We start from the raw sequence: 6000 nt of genomic DNA, 5'->3' as shown, positions 1-6000 counted from the left end.
GTGAGTGAAGCCTCCCTTTTTGCATCAGGTGTCGTGTTCGGCGTGGCCTCTGATGTGCACAAGCGAAGAGCAAGAATGACCTCAGCCTCCCAGTTCTTTCCTCCCTCCCAGGTCTGCTTCCTAGGACGCAGTCATCCCGACACTTCCAGTTGCTGACGCCGGGGCCCTGGCCAGCTCCCAGCAACGGCTCTGCTATGTTGCAGAGAAGAAAGTCTTGGTGTGAATAACATGGATATTCTTGAAAGTGCAAATTCTCAGGGGGAAAGCGACAGTACAGGAGGCATCGCTGCAGTTGGTGGTCCTGGGGTGGATTTCATTCGGCCTCGCTGGAGTCATTCTCTCCCTGTGGAACTGTCGGAGAAGGTGCCCCATTGACAGAGGCCAACTGTTTCTTTTCTTCTATCACTACCCTACGCTGTCATTTTAAAGATTTTCTTTTCCAGAGGTCTTGGTTAATCACCCCCTAAGTTTTTCTGTAGCCTGTTTTCAGTCCTCTTTCCCTGCAGTCTTGGGTTTGGGGTGCTGATGTCTGCTTTCTTCCTCTAAAGCTCAAGCCCTGTGCACCCCTCTCTGGTAAGATTCCTCATACACGGGACTTCCCTGGCGGTCCACCTTCCAGTGCAGGGGGTTTGGGTTCAAGCCCCGGTCGGGGAGCTGAGATCCTACATGCCTCAGGGCCAAAAAACCAAAACATAAAACAGAAGCAGGGCTTCTCTGGTGGCGCAGTGGTTAAGAATCTGCCTGCCAACGCAGGGGACAGGGGTTCGAGCCCTGGTCCGGGAAGATCCCACATGCCGCGGAGCAACTAAGCCTGTGTGCCACAACTACTGAGCCTGTGCTCTAGAGCCCCTGAGCCATAACTACTGAAGCCCGCTTGCCACAACTACTGAGCCTGCACTCTAGAGCCCATGCTCCACAACAAGAGAAGCCACCTCAGTGAGAAGCCCGCACACCGCAACAAAGAGTAGCCCCCACTGGCCGCAACTAGAGAAAGCCTGCGTGCAGCAACGAAGACCCAACACAGCCAAAAATAAATAAATTTTTTAAAAAACGGAAGCAATATTGTAACAAATTCAATAAAGACTTCAAAAAAAAAATGGTCCACATCAAAAAAACTTAAAAAAAAAAAAAGCCTCCTCATCCAGTCTGCCTCTTTAGTTAGGTTATCAAGTTCCTCGTGTCTTTTTCTGCCCTGCGCCCTCTTGCTCTCATTCCCTCACGGGAACTGTGACCTTTCTGTCTCCTCCCTGGGCTCCCAGCACAGGACTTAGCAACTGGTGGGTGTTTGTTAAATTACTCTCATTTGAACAAATATTTGAAATTTTGAACCAAGCTTCTGTAATGAGGTTGATAGAAACACTGTATTGTTTTCTTTTTAAAAACAATTCTGGTAAAATACACATAAGATTTATCATCTTCATCATTATTAAGCATACAGTTCAGCAGCATTAAGTGCATTCACACTGTTGTGCAACCGTCACCGCCATCCATCTCCAGAACCTTTCATGTTGCAAAACTGAAACTCTGCCCATTAAGTAATAACTCCCATTCCCTCCTCGCCCCAGCCCCTGGCCACCGCCATTCTGCTGTCTCTGAATTTGACTACTTTAGGTGCCGCATATGTGTGAATCATACAGTGTTTGTCCTTCTGTGTCTGGCTTATTTCACTTAGCATAATGCCCTCGAGGTCCATTCGAGTTGTCTCTCACTTTTTATAGCTGAATAATATTTGTACAATTACACCACATTGGGCTTCCCTGGTGGCGCAGTGGTTGAGAGTCCGCCTGCCGATGCAGGGGACACAGGTTCGTGCCCTGGTCCGGGAAGATCCCACATGCTGCAGAGCGGCTGGGCCCGTATGTCCGGAGCCTGTGCTCTTCAACGGGAGAGGCCACAACAGTGAGAGGCCCACGTACCGAAAAAAAAAAAAAAAAAAATTACACCACATTTTGTTTATTCATTTGTTTTGTTTTTTGGGTTTTTTTTAATAAATTTGTTTATCTTTTTATTTTTGTCTGCGTTGGGTCTTTGTTGCTGCGCGTGGTCTTTCTCTAGTTGCGGCGAGCGGGTGCTACTCTTTGTTGCGGTGCGCAGGCTTCTCATTGCGGTGGCTTCTCTTGTTGCAGTGCACGGGCTCTAGGCGTGTGGGCTTCAGTAGTTGTGGTTCGCGGGCTCTAGAGCGCAGGCTCAGTAGTTGTGGCGCACGGGCTTAGTTGCTCCACGGCATGTGGGATCTTCCCAGACCAGGGCTTGAACCTGTGTCCCCTGCATTGGCAGGTGGATTCTTAACCACTGCGTCACCAGGGAAGACCCTGTTTTGTTTTTTTTAGATTTTTTTTTTTGATGTGGACCATTTTTAAAGTCTTTATTGAATTTGTTACAATAGTGCTTCTGTTTTTTTGTTTTGGTTTTGGCCACAAGGCATGTGGGATCTTAGCTCCCCAACCAGGGATCAAACCCGCACCCCCTGCACTGGAAGGTGAAGTCATTTTTTTTAATTAATTAATTAGTTTTGGCTGCATTGGATCTTGTTGCCCCACATCCTCACTTTACTTTCTGTTTTCTTTTTGGCAACGCCCATCCTAATGGGTGTGAAGTGGCATCCCATGTGGTTTAGATTTGCATTTCCCTAATGCTGATGAGATCGAGCATCCTTTCGTGTGCTTATTGGTCACTTGTGTATCTTCCTCGGAGATGTGTCCTTTGCCCATTTTAAAAATTGGTTTTTGCTATCGAGCAGTAGTAGTTCTTTATATATTCTGGATATTAACCCCTAAACACTGTTTCCAATTCTTAACTTTCATGGTGCACTGTATACAGTGGCACTCCATCCCCCAAATCAAAACTACACCTCAAGCCCAGGGGTCTCTGTCTCAATCCGGCAGCAGTGACCCTGCTGCCCTGAGAGTTCACCTTGCCCTCCCCGCAGGTCCAGCTCTGACACACCCTCACTCTGTGTCTAGACTCAGAAAAACAGTTTGTTTTTAAGTATATTTGGCATTTGGTAGTTAAAGTATTTTTGCCTCACTTCTGCTTTTTAGATTACTTGGAGTAAGAAGAAAACGAAGAAGAACTAAAATGTGTTGAGTGTTGCCACGTACCGGGCACTCTTCTGAGCATCTTACACAGGTGACCTTTTCATGTTTGCAACCCTCTGAGCCAAATGCCCCTGGTGTCCCCATCATACAGTGAGGAAACTGAAGCACACGACTTGGGTCAGGGTCATACACTGAACAGAGTTGGAGCTGGGCAGTCTGCCTCTGGACACTGAGCTTTCAGCTTCACACCATGGAGGTTTCTTGTCTGCCTGTGCCAGTAACCTCCTGACAAAACGTGTCATTGGATTGTTTCTTGGTGCCAGCAGTTATGCCTCTAAGCTTTGGTCCAGACGGTTTTGATTCCTACCTAATGATGGTTCTTTGTCATAGCAGAGGCTAGTACCACTTCCCAGTTTTATACTGGTTCATGGGTCATCAAAAATTAAATATGGTTGCTCTCTGTGATGTTGGAAACCCCAAATCCATCAAGGACCAAAAGTTAGGTAGAACCTGCCGCTCTATTTCAGGAGGAAAGTAAGTGTAGAGCTGGGTCACAGACCTGTGGCATGTTCATGCGGTCCCTTGGACGTCCTAGGAATCATCAGCTACGGAGGTAGTAACAGCTCTAAGGGGCTGCGGGCTCGCTCTGGGTGGTGAGCTATGCTGCGCTCTTAAATTCTCAGAGGGGTTACATGGTGTGATGGTTAGCATTCTGGACTCTGACTTACGTTGTCATTTAATGCTCACAAAACCCCTGTGAGGCGGGTAATCCACCCAGAGTTCTGTGTCTAACATCAGCTAAGTGCCAGACACAGTTCTGTGCTATGGGGACGCAGCAATGAGCACAGCAGACAAGATCCTTGCCCTGGGGCAGCTGACTCTCTAGCCGAGAGAGATGGACAGTAAACAGGAAAGCAAATGAACAACTTCAGATTGCAATGGGTGCCTTGAAAACAACGCGTAGAGTCTTGGCGAGGGGCCACAAGGGCCTATTTTAAGTGTTGGGGTCAGAGAAGGTCTCTGAGGAGGTGACACTTGAGGTGATAACCTGAAGAATGAGGAGGAACCAGCCTTGCAAAGCTTTGGAGAAAGAGGTTTCAAATAGCAGAAGCAGTGAGTGCAAAGGCCCTGAGGCGAGAAAGAGCTCACTCTAGTCCAGGCCCTGAAAGGAAGCCAGTGCGGCTGCGGCATCGTAAGCAGAGGAAAGAGTGGAACCGAAAGCAGTTAGAGAAGAAGGAGGGCGGGTTACCAGGCCTTGCAGCTCAGAATGGAACCTGGATTTTTCTCGGGAGGAAACCAGTGAAGGGTTTTGAGACAAGGAGTTCGCTCCCTGAATGAACCCCTCCTGGTGGCTGCAGAGGGATCAGAGGGGAAGCACGGAAACCCAGTCAGGACAGGCTTAGTGTAAGGCAGCCTGAACCAGGTTGGTGGCAGTGGAGATAGAAGACAGTCGAAAGCAGCTGGAGGTGGTACCCGTCACGTGGGGAATCAGGAAAAGGGAGGGTTCGGGGGTGAGCACCGTTGGATGGATGGTGGAGCCCTACCTACCGAGACGGGAAGACCCCGGGGCGTTGGTTTTGGGAAGGGAATCAAGAGGTTGGGTTTGGGCAATTTCCATCTGAGGTTCCTGCTGGACAACCACATAAAGATAGATACGAGTCTGCACCTCGGAATAGGGGTCCCCAAGCCCCGGCACCAGTCCGCAGCCTGTTAGGGGCGGGGCCGCACAGCAGGAGGTGAGCGGCGGGTGGGGGGAGGGCGGAGCTCCATCTGCCACGCCCCATCGCTCGTGTTACAGCCTGAACCATCCCCCTCCCCTCCCCCGTCCACGGAAAAATCGGCTTCCAGGACACCGGTCCCTGGTGCCAAAAAGGTTGGGGGCCACTGCCTCAGAAGACGAGTCAGGAGACAACAGATTGCAAAGTCCGCAGCACAGGAAAGGTATTTCAGGCTGAGGGGCTTTAATCAGGCAACCTGGGGACCGGGAAACCTGGATAGGAAATCGAGGCGGCCCCACACGGAGCCCTGGGGACCTCCACAGTGGGGCGTTGATGAAGGAGCCAGCAACGGGGGTTGAGAGTCACCTGCCATGAGGAAGGTAGGAACCAAGCACGTGGCATCCCTGAAGCCCAGAGGGAGAAGTGTTTCAGAAAGGGAGGGAGGGGCGGGCCAGTTATGTGGTGTGCTGCTGTAGCAGGGAATGGCGTCCACCTCGGCAATGAGTGTCCAGCGGAGCGGGGAAGCCAGCAGCCTGCTGGAGTGGGCTGAGGCCTGAACTCCTAGGGAGCCAGGAAGAAGGATGGACAGCTCTGTCTTGAAGTGAAGGAAGTCAGATGAGTGGATGGATGGTAACTGGAGAAGAAGGGGAGGTGGAGAGGTTGGCTCTTCTTTGCTGGTGGTGGTGGTTTTGAAGATGAGAGATACAGAGCGTTATGATGTGATGTGATGATGATGACCTATCATCACAGAAAATGATGATGCAGAAACTAAGGGAGAACAAGGCTGTCCGGAGAGCGGGAGGGGTTAGAGCCCACAGTCAAGTGCAGAGATCGGTGGGATATTTCAATAGGATGATTCTTGCCTTGCAACAGGAAGGGGGCTAGGGAATGCGGGGGTAGATACAGGTAGATCCAAGGTGATTGACGCAGAACAATTAGGGAGCTCCTATCTGAATATTTCCTCTTCTTCTTTTTTTTTCATTGAAGTATCATCTCCTTGTTATGCATGAGAAAACTGAGGCTTGGAGAGATCGGCTGACTTGTCCTAGCAAGTGGCTGAACTGGATTTTCTGACTCCAGGGCCTCTGTGTCTGGGCCACCTCCCTCCTGACCCTCCCCCTGCATGGCGTGATGCCCACTGCCCTGAGCGTCTCAGGGGCCCAGTCAGTCATGTTGGATGAGTTTTCTTAATTAGCGCCTCGGGTGCAGTTACAGTCTCCAGTGCACTTTGAGTCCGGCTATGA

The sequence above is a fragment of the Grampus griseus genome (genome assembly GCF_964374135.1).
Source record: "Grampus griseus genome assembly, chromosome: 21".
NCBI lineage: Eukaryota > Metazoa > Chordata > Mammalia > Artiodactyla > Delphinidae > Grampus > Grampus griseus.
Note: the sequence above shows the minus strand (reverse complement) of the source record.